Here is an 18,635-nt window from a genome sequence, read left to right on the forward strand (position 1 = left end):
GTCGCAAGTTAGGCAATCTTCACAACATCCCATGTAATATAGATAATAAAAAGGGATAACATAGTTGGCTTACACTCGCCACGTCAATCAAGTACATAAATAACATTACATCATCCAAACACTCATGGCCCAACTACGGCGCCAAAATAAAAGATAACCCAACATGCGACACGGTCCCGATCACCCCCAACTGGGCATCACTACTGATCATCAGGAAAGGAAACATAATAACGTTGAGAGTCCTCGTCGAACTCCCACTTGAGCTCGAGCGCGTCACCTGGAGCGGAATCATCAGGCCCTGCATCTGGTGTAATAGTAATCTGTGAGTCACAGGGACTCAGAAATCTCGTACCCTCACGATCAAGACTATTTTAGCTTATAGGAATGGCAAGGTAAATATGTGGAGCTGCAGCAAGCGACTAGCATATATGGTGGCTATCTTATTCGCAAAAGAGAGCGAGAAGAGAAGGCAAAGCGCGAGCGAGAAACTAGAGGACAACCTGCGCATACATTAGTCCAACACCGTGTCCACTTCCCGGACTCCGCCGAGAAGAGGCCATCACGGTAACACACTCAGTTGATTCATTTTAATTAAGTTAAGGTTCAAGTTATCTACAACCGGACATTAACAAATTCCCATCTGCCCATAACCGTGGGCACGGCTTTCGAAAGTTCAAATCCCTGCAGGGGAGTCCCAACTTAGCCCGTGACAAGCTCTCACGGTCAACGAAGGAATAGACCTCCTCCCGAGATGTTCCGATCAGACTCGGTACCTCGGTTCTTCAAGACACTTCGACAGGTTAAAACAAGACCAGCAACACCGCCCGAATGTGCCGACAAATCCCGATAGGAGCTGCACATATCTCTTTCTCAGGGCACACTAAGATTGTCTAAACTTTCGGTAGGCCAGCCCAGAGTTGCCCCTGGTAGCCACCGGCGGCTGACGAGTTGGACCAACACTCAGAGGAGCACTGGCCCGGGGGGTTTAAATAAGATGACCCTCGGGCTCCGGAAACCCAAGGGAAAAAGAGGCTAGGTGGCAAATGGTAAAACCAAGGTTGGGCATTGCTGGAAAAGCTTTAATCAAGGCGAACTATCAAGGGGTTCCCATTATAACCCAAATGCGTAAGGAACGCAAAATCCGGGAACATAACACCGATATGACGGAAACTAGGGCGGCAAGAGTGGAACAAAACACTAGGTGAGAGGCCAAGCCTTCCACCCTTTACCAAGTATATAGATGCATTACGATAACAAGATAATATAATGATATCCCAACAAGTAATAAATGTTCCAACAAGGAACGGCCTCCAATCTTCACCTGCAACTAGCAACGCTATAAGAGGGGCTGAGCAAAGCGGTAACATAGCCAATCAACGGTTTGCTAGGACATGGTGGGTTAGAGGTTTGACATGGCAATTTGGGAGGCTTGAGAGCAAATGGTAGGCATCAAAGCATTGGCATAGCAAAAGAGCGAGCAATCTAGCATAGCAAAGATAGTAGTGATTTTGAGGGTATGATCATCTTGCCTGCAAAACTATCAGAGTTGACTAGATCCTCGAAAGCAAACTCAGCGGGCTCCTCGATAGCGAACTCGTCTCACGGCTCTACGCAAACAATACAAACAAGAAACAAGGACACAATCAACCACGTGCAAGGATCAAACAATATGATGCAAGGATGATATGCTATGCGGGATGCGATGCGGGATGCATATGCAAGATGTGACAGGAAATGCAAGAAACTGGCCTCAACTTGGAAATCCAAGTGTGCCACTGGAAAGATGAGATGAAATAGCTTGAAAACGATATAAAGAACGCCGGAATCGGAGTTACGGTTTGGAAATGGCAAGCGATTCAAATATGACACCGGTCTGCGATTTACAGCAAGTAGCCATCTAAAAGCAATGAGATGAACATGCTACAGCACCCAAACATGACAACAAAATACATGGCAGGGATGTACTCAAGATGCTTAACAAAAGTATAGCACTGAGCTACGGCCAAATCATCCCTTAACAGGTTCAAACAAGCATGGCAAAAATGCATATGGCAAACAGATCTCAGACTTAGAGAAATTAACACTTGTCTGGAATTTCAGATCAGGTAGCACTCTTTGGAGCAACAAAACTACATGCTACAGGACCCGAGCATGGCAAAGTAAAGCATGGCATGGAGCTACTCAAAGAGCTTAACAAAAATCCCTTAGTGACCTTGAGCCAAAAGGGATCAGAAAATACAATTGCAAGCATGTGAACATGGCAAAAACATAATCAGTTCACAGACTTAGTGAAAACTAGAGCATGCTGAAAACAGATATCAAGTAGGCATGTTTACGAGCTCGATGCACTCACTACGGTGCAATTCATGGAAAGCTAAGCATACATCTATCAATAACACACAAAATGCAAGCTAGACATGGCAAGAACAAATACATAGCATGCACGGAACAACTACAACATCATCGGCAAAATTGCAAACAAGTTGACAATCTGCCTAGATTCACAAAGTAGCAAAAGTAGAGCTCGATTGACTCAAGCTAGGATGCTCCATAATTGCAAACAAAGACATGGATCGATAGAGCACTACAAGATTAACAAAACATCCTTACTGATTACCCTCAAAAGAGGCACGGATCACTAGGAAACAACAAGAACATATGGCCATATGAAATAAACAGGTCAAGGACTTAATGGAATTGCTAAGTCCCTGAAAACAAAATTACCAAGTGCCTCACTTTGCAAGCTTGTGCTAGTCACCACACACATCACAAAAATACATGGGTTGCACCTCTGGAAAGATGGAAAAACCCTTAACAAAACATAAGTAGAGCTCATGGGCATATCATGCACACAATAAACATGGCAAAAATGACAAATATGCAAATGGAGTAGCAGATCTGACAATTATCTCAAGTAGCCCTCTTCTAACAGTATTTCGGGCATCAAGATGACCTCAAATGAAAATGATTCAATGGAATGAAATGATGTACTCTCTGAGATGAACATTTTGATATGCTATATGCATGAATCAGAGCCACAGATGCAAAGTTACGGCACGATGAACTGGAGCACTTGAAACAGGAAAAATGTCGGGGACTTAGTAGAAATTGACCTCCGGATCTAGGGTTCTTTGGAACGCGAACCGAGGCAGAATACGGAGAGGTGGCGGCGGCTCCGGCGAGCTCAAAGAGGCGGCGGGGAGGTGAGGCAGAGGCGGATCCGGCATCTCCCCGTCCGGATCCGGCGGCGGGTGGCGGCTCCGGCCACCGGGGGACGCTGAGGAGGCGCGGGGCGGCGAGCTCGCGGCTCCGGCGAGCTCCAGCTGGCCGGCGGTGAGGCAAGGCGGCGGTGGGCGAAGCCGGGCGGTGGGGCGTGGCGCCGGCTAAGGAGGAGAAGGCAGCGGGCGGCAGAGAGGCGGCTATGGGCCGGGAGGGCCGCGGTCGGGCCCCGCGGGCCTCGGGCGGCGGGCACCACGTGGCGGGACGCCACTGGTGCGGGCGGCGGCGGCGATTTTGTCCGGCGCCGGCGGACACGTCCGGGCGCGCGAGGGTTGGATCTAGGGTTTCGGAGGTAGAAGAACGGGAAATCTCGGAGGGCGTCTTTCAATAGGCATAGGAGGAGCTAGAGAGTCCAAATAAGGTGCGGTTTTCGGCCACGCGATCGTGATCGAACGCTCTAGATGATGGAGCAGGTTTAGGTGGGTTTTGGGACAAATTGGAGGGGTGTTGGGCTGCAACACACGCGAGGCCTTTTCGGTCCCTCGGTTAACCGTTGGAGTATCAAACGAAGTCCAAATGGTACGAAACTTGACAGGCGGTCTACCGGTAGTAAACCAAGGCCGCTTGGCAAGTCTCGGTCCAATCCGGAAATGTTTAATCCCCACACACGAAAGAAAGGTAGAAATGACCACCGGAGGAGAACGAAGTGCCGGAATGCAAAACGGACAACGGGGAAAATGCTCGAATGCATGAGATGAACACGTATGCAAATGCAATGCACATGATGACATGATATGAGATGCATGACAACGATAACAACACACGGAGATAAAGACCCGAACCCGAGAAAATAAAATAACTTAACGCCGAAAACGGCAAGAGTTGGAGTACAAATTGGGAAAGTCATATCCGGGGTGTTAAAGTGGCGTACCGCAAAACGGAGGAAGCAGACTTGTGTTGGAGCGCTATGGTCGAAATGGGGGTCCTGTTCATTGGGAGGTGTGTGGCGTACCGCAAAACGGGTCTCCACGGGATACTGTTCATCTCCACCATCGACCCCCTCTAGCCTCCATGGGCTACTGCTCATCCACCGTCGACCTCCTCCAGCCTCCACCTGCGACTGTTCATCCACGGGCTCCTCTTCATCCAGCCTCCACCGCGCGCTACTCCACCGGCTACTATTCAACCAGCCCTCTCCACGGGCTCCTGTTCAACCACCCCTCCACAGGCTACTGTTCATCCATCCCTCCACTGTCTACTGTTCATCCATCCTTGCACGGGGTGGTCCTGTTCATCCTGCCCTCCACGGGGTCCTGTTCATCCAGCCCCAACCGGCTCGATATATCGGGGTCCTGTTCATCCAGAGGCAACACCACAGGGTCCTGTTCATCCTCCCCCACCAGGAACTGTTCATCCTAACCCCCCCCATCAACGCTCACTGTTCATCCAGAGGCAGCATCGATCGGCTTCAGTTAGCAGCAGTATCGAAGGAATCGCTCGATCGACTTCAGTTAACAGCCATCGCTCGATCGGGTTCAGTTAACAGCCACAGTAGCCTGCAGTGCAATCGCTCGGGTTCAGTTAGAGCCCAACGCCTCGCTCGGGTTCAGTTAGAGCCCAACGCCTTGCACCCACGCGCGTGCGTGTACGAGAGAAACGCGCATCACTCGGCCCCGACCACCCACCGTAACTGGGAACACCCCGATATTTTCCTCGCCCTCGCTTCTACCATGGTTTTTTCCGTCATGGACGGCCCAAAGAATGTAATGCAGCTGCGTCTCCGGCCCGCCCAGGACGAAAAGTGTAGCGACCCGACCTCAGACGGTCAAGTCTCTGTGCATAAGTGTCATCCCTGGATCGGTAATGCTGACACACATAGTACTCGAAGGATTTATAATGGAGTAGCAATCACACACTTATTACATCGATAGTCTCCAAAGAGAACTTATTACAATAAATATGGCTTAAGGCCATCTAAATAAGATAACAGTGGAAGGCTTGGAAGATAAAGTGAGTCCATCAACTCCAACGGCATAGCTGAGTGCATGACAATGGCCTAGCGAACCTTACTCTTCGTCTGAAAAGTCTGCAACATGATACGTTGCAGCCCGAAAACGGGTTAGCACATGGAATATGCTGGCATAGTAATACAGTAAAGTAATGAATAGATAATTGCTATCACTACATGCATATATGGCTGGTGGAGGCTGTATGGTTAATATGTTTTTGCGAAAAGCCAATTTTTTGCTACAACAAAGGAATATATTTTATTTAACTATCATGGTAGTTGAACAACATTGAGAAGGTTCCTCCAACTCAAATCCCAATTAAAAGTAATTATCAACCCAACTAAATTAAATTTAGAGTGATGAGATCCACATGATAATCCAAGAAACAGATATTCAAGATGTCCATAACCAGGGACACGGCTAACCATGATTAGTTTGTACACTCTGTAGAGGTTTGCGCAATTTTTTTCCACAAGACTCGATCTCCTCCGTTGGATTTCTCGCACTACATGGTGTTTGAGAAATGGCTGACCGAGACACAGTCTTTCAGAAGCATTAACTCTAACCCCGGGTAGACAGTACCAACCTACATCCCCTACATTTGCTAGCCTACGACTGGAAGAAGTCATGCAACATACTCAACTATGCTAGAGCCCGTAATAGCTTGTGGCTGCACAAGGAAGTTTCTAGCATGAATAACCTTATGATCCCTTTGAGCCTGGGTGGCGGACCGTAGGATGATCACACGGGTACTCCGGGATATCCTAGGACAATAATGGATTCTCCATGTGCCCACAAGCAATCCACCCAGATGTGTATTAAAGTTGCCACCTTAAGTTAACCATTAATTAACAATCTCAAATCTGTCATGGATTCACTCACCACAACCACGTCTAAGAGCATAGCATAGCAATATAAACATAACGTAGAAGTAACTCCCAAGGGTTTGATAATAAATAGGGCAATAGGTACTACCTCAACAACTACTTCCCAATACCCACAAGTTAATCACATCCTAATCATGCAATGTTTGAGGATTGTTACTAATGCATAAAAACTGGGTATGAAAGGAGTATGATCATTGTGTTACATGCCTTGCTGACGATCTACAAAACCTAGAGACTCGTAGTAGCACGCGTCGCACTCCGGGAATTCTATTGCAATCAAACAATAGCATACATAAACAATCAATCATAGATGCACGGGTAAAACTCAAATAATAAGATCGAATCCTAAAAACACAACTGAAGAGATTCGATCTGCAAAAAGGATCAAAACAAATGGAGCAACGAAACTCAAACAACGAAAGAAACAAGATCCGTTTACTAATATGGACTAAAGTCAAATTTTACAATACCAAAATCTTGTTCAAGTTGGTTAAACATAAAGAGGGCTTCGAGACGAAGATCTAGACTCTTATTTCACTTGATTTGGATAAACGAGCGAAAAAATAAACCAGAATGAAGATTAGGGCTGGAATCGCGATCGAAAATAATTGCGGAAAAACGCTGGAAAAAGAAAAACTGACGAACAGGCTAACAAACGAACGTTCGCTGCATGCGGCTAATGGACGAACAACATTCGTTAAAACGAACATACGGACGAATGTCCGCTATTTAATCAAACCGAGAAAAACTGAATGAACCGATCTAAAAAACAAACTAGGGTTTTTTAAAAAAACCGGGATTTTACCTAAAACCAAAAAAACGAACGGCTCCGGATCGGATCAGCGGCGGCGGCTTCGGCGGTTTCTGCGGTGGCGCGGCGAGGCGGGGCAGCGCGGGGCGGTGGAGGGTGACGCGGGGAGAAGCGGCAGTGGCACAGCAGCAGGCGGTGCCGGCATGGGGCGGCGGCGACGGCGGCAGCAGCACCGGCGCCAGGCGGCGGGGTGGCGGCTTGCAGGCGGCGGCGGCTGGCAACTTGGGGCTCCAGGGGGGCCCGGATCGGCTTTTAAGGAGGGGAGGGGAGGCGGCTTGCGGCAGGGGGCGGGGAGGCATGGCCGAGTCGGCCACGGCGGTTGGCGGCGTGCGGCTCGCGGTCTTCGCGAGCGAGACGGCAGCACGGGGTGGTTGGGCCAACTGGGCCTCAGCCTAGTTCGGTCCGGCGGGGAAACTTTTTTTAAACATATTCCACCAAAAATAAATCCTAGAAAAATAAATGAAAATCTAAAAATACCAAAACAAATTTTCATCGTCTAAATAAAATATTTAGAACAGGGTGAACATTTTCTTGGCCTAAAATGCAATTTTGAAAATGCATATTTTTTTCTAATTCAAATAAAATAGAAATAAAATCCAAATAAAATATATTATTTGATTTTGGTATTTTTCCTCCAATATTTCATTTATTTTGGAGAAGTCATATTATCTCCTCTCATATATTTTTAATATCAAATATTTTCGGAGAGAAAAATAATTAAAACCAAAGTGATCCTTGTTTCGATATTTGATAAAATCCAAATATGAAAACGGTGAAATCCCCAACTCTCTCCATGGGTCCTTGAGTTGCTTAGAATTTTGAGGATCGCAAAAACGAAATGCAATAAAATATGATATGCATGAATGACCTATGTATAACATTCCAAAATCGAAATTTGGGATGTTACAAACCTACCCCCCTTAAGATAAAAATCGCCCTCGAGATTCAGGTTGGCTAGAAAATAGGTGTGGCTGGTCCTTCCATAGATCATCCTCTCTTTCCCAGGTGGCTACATCATCGGTATGGTGGCTCCACTGAACTTTGCAAAACTTGATAACCTTGCTGCGAGTAACTCTGCTGCACCAACCGCTTTGACTGTGAAGCCATTGAAGGTTGCACCTCTTGAACCCAGTGTGCAGTCTGAAGACTTGTCTCATGTCTCCAAGAGGACCAAGAAGACCAAGAATCCCAAGAAGTCTTTAGGGCATGTAAGTGCATCTAGTGCCACCCCTAGTTGGTTTAGGAGTATTGAAGACAAACCTGGTTGAGGGACTAATGTGTTTGTGAGAATTGTAGGATAACACAGGTAATAGTCCCTCATTGATTCGGTTTACCTACCAGAGATGACCCCTAAAAATGAGTGAAGCCATTGAAGACAATAGTGGTCTGTGAATAGATTCACATTGAAGACTATGACATGAGAAGACATCGTATGAAGACTATGGAGTATGAAGACATAGTTGTTTCGTAGTTTCCTTCTCTTCTTTGTTGAGTCATAGGAACCACCGTACCATTAAGTGGGGTCCAAGTGAACAAGGTCAGAGTGACTGATGTGATTCTCAACTAAATCCTATGTCTTCGAGTGTCGGGGGAAATGACACCTACGGGATCACGAGGAATCCCTTTTTGCTACGATTGGCGGGCACGGAGCTGTGGAAAGAGCGGGATTGAGAGATTAACGTGGGGGAATTATCCTGGTTCGGGCCGCAAGTGATGCGTAATACCCTACCCCTACTGGTTTCTGTTTATCTGGTGTTCTTGGACTAGCTACAAGGCGTGCAATGTCCCAAAAATCTGAATCCTCTCTCAGTATGCCGCAGGCCTACTTTTATAGTCAAAGGGGCTACCACAGTGGCACACCGGAGGTGGAAAGCTATACAGTAATCGAGTCTATCTCCTGGCACCGTAGGACAAACGCATTTAATGCACTACCGATGTGCCCTTATTGCTTTATCGGGGACGGCAAGGAAGCTCGTCCCACCTATCGCTGCCTCGCCTGGCTTTGCGTGCGTCTGAACTGACGAGGCGTGTAGTGCCACGATGGCTGGCTCCTGAGTTGGTGCGGTGGCTGAATCTTCACGAAGATTTGCATGCCACCACACAGGTGCTTGCCGATTCGGCCTAGAGGCCGCACGTCACCACGCGGACGCCTGCCTAGCTGGTGGGCTGGCAGCTGCATGGGAACGGCGGTGGAGTCTTGGCAAACGTGGGCCTGGCTGTGGCCTCGTGGATGTTTTCGGCAAGAGACTTGTCGGGGCCCTGACAAGGGTCTTGCCGTGGCATCGTGGTCGTCCCTGGCAAGGGTCTTGCTTGGGGTCTCGTGGGTATCCTTGGCAAGGATCTTGCCGAGGATCGTCGTCTTCTGGTCATCATCTAGTCTTGTGTGCTTCTGGTCTCCACAAAGATTTGCATGCCACCATGGAGGTGCCTCCCGAGCGTCGGTTCGAAAGTGGTTGATGGTGTTGGAACTCTTGGCTCAAGGGGGGGCGGCTCAGCTGGTGTCGGGCAAGTTACCCCGGCAAAGTTCTTATCGGGGCTGTGGAGGCCACCCCGGCAAGGGCCTTGCTAGGGGAGTCCACCTCGCCCCTCTGCTCATTGTGTTTCTGGCTTGGCATTGTTCTGGTTGTCTTGTGGCTTTGCTTCCTTTCTCTGCCCCGCTAGGTGTGGCCGCAGGCGCGACTCCAACTGCCCGCGCACAAGTAAAGGGATAAAATAGGACCCCTCCTTTTGTGCACCAACAGGAGCCCCCGGGGTTGGGCCATACATAAGCGTGACGCGTTGTTAGGCTAGGCCCAAAATGGTGCGCAGGCATGCAGGGCCGAGTTGTACTACTGTAACTCCCTCGCCCGTCGCACTTCCCCATGACTCATGTTGAATGCGCGACGTGGGGGTCATGCGTGGGGCGGTTGCTGCCGTCATGCGTCACATCATAGTAAATGGTAAAGAGGCGTCCCTGGCCTTCCCCATAAAAATGGGAAAAACCGCAGGCGCGCTACTCATTTACTAGGTGGACTCGGGTGGTGGCCTTCAAGGTCCCCGCGCCCCACGGTCACGGGGTGGAATGCGGTCGCTTCAGTCGTCCTCTTGATTCCGGTTCGCTCGCCACGTGTCCTCCATGCCCATAGGAGGTAGGTGGTGGACGCGGAGGGCACAGGACATAATGTGGAGGCAGGAAACTAGATCATCGCTGATTGGAGCAGCGGGTCGGTCCCGATTCCCCGTGCCCCTTGGCGGCCAGATTGGTCAAGCGGGGCGGCCGATCCTTGGCCCCGCCCCTTTATAAGAAGAAGGGGAGGGGGCGGCGTCCTTTGGTCCTTCAGCGCTCATCTCCTCCGCCTCGAGTCCTTTCTTCCCTTCATCATGGCGAGAGGGCGTGCAGGTGCTTCGATGGCGGCGACGAGAGCCTTCGCTCGACAGCGTGCCCTTCCTTCCTACAAGCTCATGGCGGCGGCCGGATGCGAGGGGAAGAGGGAGGGGGCGAGGCCAAGGCCGCCGTGGCGCTCGGGGAGGAGGAGGACGGGGCGGCGCACCGGTTTCGCATCCACCTGCGGCCCTTCCTCCAATGGAGGGCCATGTCGAAGACCAGCCTTGCAAGTTCTACGTCAGGCTGCAGGGCCAGTGCACGGCCGTCTTCATCTCCCCACTCCGTTTGCTCGGGAGATGGAGCTTAATCCGCCTCAGGCCCTGAGGCTGCACATGAGAGGCTGCGGGAATGGCAGCATGCGGGTCGACGTCGACTTCCCAGCCCCTCATGTTAGAGAAAATTCCTAATTTGACACTATCTTAAAATCTGCTTCGTTATTTGACACTAGAAAAGTTTTTCTTCCCTATTTGACACAAGTTCTAAATTTTATTCCCTATATGACATTTCTGTCCATTTTGAGCCTAAATGACACCTGAAAAGACTCTTTTGCCCCTCATGTGGTATGTGGGTGGGGGGCAATAGCGCACACACGCAGCATCAGTGCGAGGGCAGGAGAACACACACAGCAACACATACACATGCACCAACACACACGCACGCGCACACACACACGCAACAATACGCACGCGCACGTGCACACACACACGCAACAACACGCACGTGCACGTGCACACACACACGCAACAACACGCACGTGCACGTGCACACACACACATGCACACACATGCAGCAACACACACGCATGCAGCACACACACATACACACACGCAGCAGCAGCACACACGTAGGCAGCACATATGCACGCAACAGCACACACACACGCGCGCACGTACACACACAGTAGCAAACACACACTGCAGCACACATGCACACACACATGCAGCGGTAGCACACATGTGCGCGTGCACCCACACACGCAACAGCACACACGCACGCGCACACACATACCGCATGAGGGGCAAAATCGTCTTTTCAGGTGTCATTTAGGCTCAAAATGGACAGAAGTGTCGTGTAGGGAATAAAATTTAGGACTAGTGTCAAATACGAAAGAAAAAAATTTCCAGTGTCAAATAAGGAACCAGATTTTAAGATAGTGTCAAATAAGGAATTTTCTCCTCATGTTATGTATCTCCTCCGTGGATGGAAGACCTTCGCCTGTGCCCATAGCCTGTCGGAGGGGCTCGTCCTCCAATTCAAATTTATGGAGGACGGCCTGCTCTCCGTCAAGGTCTTCGGGCTCTTGGGAACTCGCTTGAGGTGTTGTGCGGAGAGCTCCTTTGACGGCGAACCCTCCTCCTCGAGTGGGAGTGATGAGCAGGACAGGGACAGCGACGATGAAGCCGTCAAGCGGGAGGACGTCGACTCCGACTCCGACTGACCGTGCTGCCCCCCTCCCTCGGCCCCATGCCCTACCGAGGGTTTTCCTCGTCAAGCTCTCCATCGGCGCATTCCCCGCCGCTTCCTTTTTTCCTTCACCTGCCGCATCTCGGAGGAAAAGGGCAAGAACGGAGCTCACACGTAACCTATCTTTCTCCTTCAATTGTAGGCACTTGCCAAATCTTAATTTCTATATAATGTAATCTTTCGAGCCCATGCTTGTATCCTATAACATTTGTACTTGCATCAGCATATTAATGAAAAAGTCTAGTCCTGCCGGTAGCTCGTGCACGTGTACGTTCGTGCGGAGGATAAATGCCTTCTTAGTGTAAATAAATGAGTACTTCCGGCAAGTCACCTTGCCGGCGCCCCTTGCGCCTGCCGGAGAATCACATCTGCCGGGTTACAAACAAAGGGCCTAGCCCCCCGTCCACCTCTTTTTGACAAGGGTCACCACAACCATTCTGACCGAAGCAGCGTTCGAGTCGGAAATGGGATCCCCCAAGTCCTTAAAGACGAGTGGCGATGTTTTCTAATGCACAAGTCACAGGTTATGAATACGAATGGGCAAGAGGTAAACTTTATCTGTTTGGTTTTCCGGGGATCGCCGTGTCGGGCGGTCTTCTAAACTTCTTGCCGGAGCCGGGTCCTTGGCGGGATCGCGCGTCTTTGCCGTGACTGGAAAGAAGTGAGGACAAAAGCATGGAACCTCGGTGGTTCACTAACATTTACTGGAACCGAAAAGCAATACAGTACCCTGAACAAGCATGCATATACGTATATACACAACCATGGAAATCGATAGGAAACTATACATACTAAGGGATTCCTTTTCCCTGACTGCACACAGGGTCTGCGCCTGGCTCCGTACATAGGGTTACATGCCTCGACGACAAGGCTAGTACGAAATAGGGGTTGCCAGGGCTCCCGGCAACCGTGCCTTAGGGGTAAAACTTGCGAAGATGTTCAATATTCCAGGAGTTGCTCATCGGTATGCCATCTTCGGTCTCCAGGTAGACTGCGCCAGGGATGGTGACTCGTATTACCTGATAAGGGCCTTCCCACTTCAGCGTCAACTTGTTTGGATTCTTGGGGGATTGGATCTGCCGAAGAACAAGGTCACCTTCCTCAAGGCTTCGGGCGTGAACCTTGCGGCTATGATAATGGAGCAAGGCTTGCTGATATCGAGCAGCTCGCACGGCAGCCCGAAGACGATCTTCCACAAGGAGCGTCGCATCATCTTGGCGCAACTGCTCTTGCTCAAGCTCATCATAAGTGAGCACTCGAGGTGACCCATATATGAGTTCAGTGGGGAGAACTGCTTCTGCCCCGTATACCAGGGCAAAGGGTGTCTGGCCAGTGGGTCGATTTGGTGTCGTCCTGATTGACCAAAGAACCGTTGGCAACTCATCAATCCAGTACCTTCCGCACTTGTGTAGCTTGTCAAAAGTCCTGGTCTTGAGGCCCCGCAACACTTCCGCATTCGCCCTCTCAGCTTGGCCGTTACTTCTGGGATGGGCAACAAAAGCAAAACGGACCTTGTTGCCGAGGTCTTGAATGTACTGCATGAAGGTGCGGCTTGTGAACTGCGTGCCGTTGTCGGTGATGACTTTGTTCGGCACACCGAAATGGCAGACTAGTCCCTTGAAGAACTTGACGGTTGACTGTGTTGTTACCTTTCTCACTGGCTCCACTTCCGGCCACTTTGTGAACTTGTCGATCGCGACGTACAAGTACTCAAAGCCCCCAGCAGCACAGGGAAAGGGGCCCAGTATGTCGAGCCCCCATACCGAAAATGGCCAGGAAAGAGGGATTATCTGAAGAGTTTGGGCGGATTGATGAAGCTTCTTTGAATGGAACTGGCACGCTTCACACTTGGTTACTAGCGCAGTTGCATCCTTGAGGGCGGTGGGTTAGAAGAAACCTTGCCGTAACGCTTTGCCGGCAAGAGCCCTTGACCCTATGTGGGAGCCACACATGCCTCCATGAATCTCTGCCAATAGCCTCAGTCCGTCCTCTCGAGGAATGCACTTCAATTTCACACCATTCGGTCTTCTCCTACAGAGGGCATCATCCATGAACGGGTACATGTTGGACCAACGAGCTACTTTCTCTGCTTCTTCCTGCTCCTCGGGGAGCTCTCCTGTTTGGAGGAAACGGATGGTGGTCTGCTCCCATGCCGAAGCCTGGGGCTCGACAGCAAGGACTAACGGCTCATCTTCGGTCGTAAGGGTGGCTGCTTCTATGGCCAGGGCGTGAGGCCCTGCCGAGGATTGCTGCCCTCTGGCAAGCTTGGGACTCCTGGCAACGTCCTTGCCGGCGGCTTCTGGGAGCTCAGCGGGAAAGTACTTGCAGGGGCCCGCCTTCCTTCGTTTGTTCTGTCCTGCTGATGGTTCAACGGATGGGTGAGTTAACTGAGGCACAAAGGTACCTGGTTCCACAGACAATTTGAGGGCAGCATGCTTTGACAGGTCGTCAGCAATGCCGTTCTCGGCTCGGGGAACATGCTCTGCTTGCAATCCATCGAAGCACTCTTCCAGCTTCCTTACTTCATCCACATAGGCCTCCATCAACGGGCTCTGGTAGTCCTTGTTTACTTGGTTGACGACGAGTTGTGAATCACCTCTGATGATTATCTTTCTGACTCCAAGGTCTACCGTGATCCTGAGACCGGCCAACAACCCCTCGTACTCCGCCGTGTTGTTTGTTGATTTTTTCCCAGGGAAAGTGCATCTGGATTATGTAATTGAGGCGCTCTCCGGTGGGCGCGACGAGCAATACGCCGGCACCAGCACCTTGGAGTGAGAAAGCTCCATCAAAGTACATAATCCACTCACTACTCATCTCATTGCCGGGAAGGGTGGTCTCTTGAATCTCCTCGTCGGGCGTTGCGGTCCATTCTGCTATGAACTCTGCCAGGGCTCGGCTCTTGATTGTTGAAGTACTTTCAAACTTGAGGCCAAAGCTCGACAGCTCCAACGCCCACTCCACAATCCTCCTAGTCGCACCTGGGTTGTACAAGATTCGTTGCAAGGGGAGGCGCGTGACGACAGTGATCTCATGTGCTTGGAAATAGTGGCGCAGCTTTCTCGAGGCCATGAAGAGGGTGAAAAGTAGCTTCTGCATACCAGAATATCTTGACCTAGCCCCCTGCAAGAGGGAACTAACGAAATAGACTGGGTGATGCACCATCTTCTTCTTTTGTCCTACTTTGCTCATATGCTTAGACTCCGCCTTGCCGTGATCGCGTCTCGCCGAGGGTTCTGTCTTGCCGGCGTCAGACCCTGCTGGGGATAGCCCCGGCCCGCCCCCCGATGGCTCCGCTGCTACTGCTGCCTCTTCCTTAAGTTACTTCTGCGCCACCAGCGCGACACTAACCACTTGATTCGTTGCTACCAAGTATAGCAGCAACGGCTCTTGCGGCTTGGGCGTGACTAGTATCGGCGTGGAGGAGATATATATACCTCTTCAAATCTTGTAGTGCGGCCTCTGCCTCCGGAGTCCACTTCACTGGACCTGCCTTTTTCAAAACTTTGAAAAAGGGGAGGGTGCGCTCAGCAGATTCGGAGATGAATCTACTCAGGGCATCAAGGAATGACAACAGGTCACACCCGGCAGTGGAGTCTACAATCTGGTCGATGCGTGGCAAAGGGAAAGGATCCTTTGGACAAGCTTTATTGATATTTGTGTAATCAATACACAACCCCCACTTCCCATTTCCCTTACGCACCACCACCGGATTGGCCAACCGCATGGGGTGGAGTACTCCTCTAACTAGGCCTGCCGCCTCCAACTTCCTGATCTCTTCTATGATGAACTCTTGTCGCTCCAAAGCTTTCTTTCTGACCTTTTGCTTGACGAGCCACGCATGAGGACATACAGCAAGATGGTGCTCAATCACCTCCCTAGGAACACCGAGGATGTAGGATGCTTGCCATGCAAACACATCGACATTCGCCCGCAGGAAGGCGACAAGCGCACTTTACTATTTGCTGTCGAGGGTGGAGCTTATGGTGAAAGCCCCGCCCGTGTCGTCCTCCTTGATGGAAACCTTCTTGGTTTCTGGTGATGCAGCTTTGGACTTCTTGCTCAGGCCGGCGGAGCTCTCTGGCACGTCCTCAACGAGAGTGCAGCACTCCAAAGAGGTACGCTTGCCGGAGTGGGCGCAAGAGGTCTCGCCGGAAGAGGTCTTGCCGGAAGGGGTCTTGTCGGCCTTCTTCTTCCCTGGAGCTTCAGCGGCAGGGGCAAGTGTCTTCGCGGCAGTTGCTGCAACTGCCTCTCGGTAATGTTGATCGGCGCAGATGAGCGCATCTTTATTGTCGGAGAGGACGGTGATGATGGTCAGCGGCCCTGGCATCTTTAACGTGTTGTAGGCGTAGTGGGACGCCGCCATGAACTTGGCCAGCGTTGGGTGGCCAGGGATCCCATTTTATGGCAAGGGGATCTCGGCGACATCGAAGACGATCTTCTCCGTCCTATAGTTCAGCTCGCCTCCAAACGTAATGGGCAGCGTGATTTTACCTTTAGTCTGGCTCCTTCCCGGGTTGACCCCTTGAAACGTGCCCATCTCTTCGAAGTCTCCATCAGGAATCTGCAGCTTCTTGATCACAGCGTGTGAGATCAAGTTCAGACCGGCCCCACCGTCAACCAGCACTTTCGTCACCTTGAGGTTGCGTATTGTTGGCAAAACCAACAACGGCAAACACCCGACCGTAGTTGTGCGATCAGGGTGATCCTCGATGTCAAAAACGATGGGCGTGCGGGACCACTTCAGGGGCTTCTGGGCATCGAACGACGGCTCTGCCGCAGTGACCTCACGCGACCACTGCTTCAGCTAGCGGTGTGAGGTGTGCAGCGAGGCGCCACCGTCGATGCACATGGCCTCTGTAGCCTTCTGGAACTCGTGTTCGCCAGACTCGTCGTCCTCGTCGTGATCATCATCATCCTCTTTCTTGTCGTGGCCCCGAGCGGGCCTCTCTTATTGGTTATCTTTGCCGCGACGACCCACTTGGCCGCCACGCTTCTTGCCGGATCCCTCCGCACCATCCTGACCTTTCTCCTTGTCTCGCCTTTCGTATTCAGCTTTCTTCTTTTCAACAAGCAGCTCAACTTGTCGGCAGTTCTGGAGGTCATGGCCCTTGGTGTGGTGGATCTTGTAGTACTGCTTGTCGGAGCCTCCTGGCTTGCCGGCAGCCACCAGGGCCAAGCAGGCGGCACACCCGGCAACCTCCTTGTCGAGGTCGTTGGCCTTGGCCTTTTTCGCGGCACCGAGCTCGCCGGACCCCTCAATGGCAAGCACAGTCTTGCCCTTGTGCTTCCTGTTGCGGCGCCGGCCCTTCTTTGTCGGGGCGGCGGTGTCTTCATCTGTGGAGTCGGTTTCCACTCCGGTGTCCTTGCTGGGGTACTTCCTCCCCTCTTCAGCCCGAGCACATCTATCGGCCAGAACATAAAGTTCAGCCACATCCTTAACCTTGTTCATCGCCAACTCCTCGTGCATCTTGCGGTTGCGCACATTCTGATGGAATGCACTGATAACTGCGGTGGGATGAACATCCGGGATGTTGTACTGCACTCGGCTGAACCTTCGTATGTACTTGCGCAGGTTTTCTCCTTCTTTCTGGGGGATGATGTGCAAATCGCTTGCTTGGCCATGAGCTTGGTGGCCTCCAGTGAAGGCGCCAAGAAACTCATGACACAAATCCGACCAAGAAGAAACGGAATCCACTAGCAAGTGCATCAACCACGACATGATGTTGGGTTTGAGTGCCAATGGGAAGTAATTGGCAAGCACCTTGTCGTCGCGGGTGAGGGAGTCCTGGATTAGGGGGTCCTCGGATGGCCGGACTATATACTTTGGCTGGATTGTTGGACTATGAAGATACAAGATTGAAGACTTCGTCCCGTGTCCGGGTAGGACTCTCCTTTGTGTGGAAGGCAAGCTTGGCGATTCGGATATGTAGATCTCCTCCCTTGTAACCGACTCTGTGTAACCCTAGCTCCTTCGGTGTCTATATAAACCGGAGGGTTTTAGTTAGTAGGACAACAACAATCATACCATAGGCTAGCTTCTAGGGTTTAGCCTCTCCGATCTTGTGGTAGATCAACTCTTGTAATACTCATATCATCAAGATCAATCAAGCAGGAAGTAGGGTATTACCTCCATCGAGCTGGCCCGAACCTGGGTAAACATTGTGTCCCCCGCCTCCTGTTACCATCCGCCTTAGACGCACAGTTCAGGACCCCCTACCCGAGATCCGCCGGTTTTGACACTCACATTGGTGCTTTCATTGGAACTTCCAATGTGTCGTCACAATAAGGCCTGATGGCTCGTCTTGTTGCCAGGGACAATGTTACCTCTGGGGGAGCCCTGACTGTAGGCCAAACTCTCCGATTAGGTGGCTTCATCGTGACTGCCCTGTCGGCCGTCGCGCCGGCGATGACTTCTCGGGTCATCAAAAACAGCCTCCACGTCGGCTCGGGATTCAACGAGAAGATGGATCCAATGGAGCTCTCTTCTTTGAACGAGCTCTTGGATCGCATCGCCACCTTGGGAGTCGCTACAGACTATGATCGGATCGGGCTTAAACCCGACCAAATGGAGATTAACTCTCCGCCGGTTACCCATCAGATAGCGGTGGTGGAGGAGCGATGCAACGATTCTTCCTCTATTTTGAGGACAAACTATGTCCGGATTCCCGAGCTCTCCGAGCCGGATACCCGTCTATGGGAGGACATGGCCCAAGCTTCGAACCTGGAATCGAACAGCGGGCTAGTACCGTTGGGCAACGTCCGAAAGCCCGAGCTACCAATCTCGGAAACTCCTTTGGGCCTCAGACCGGGTCAGGGTTTGGACTTAAATCTACCCACCCACCCTCACATAAGTGATCTTTCCCATATTAGACAAGAGC

Source organism: Triticum urartu, chromosome 1 (genome assembly GCF_003073215.2).
Source record: "Triticum urartu cultivar G1812 chromosome 1, Tu2.1, whole genome shotgun sequence".
In the NCBI taxonomy this organism is placed as follows: domain Eukaryota; kingdom Viridiplantae; phylum Streptophyta; class Magnoliopsida; order Poales; family Poaceae; genus Triticum; species Triticum urartu.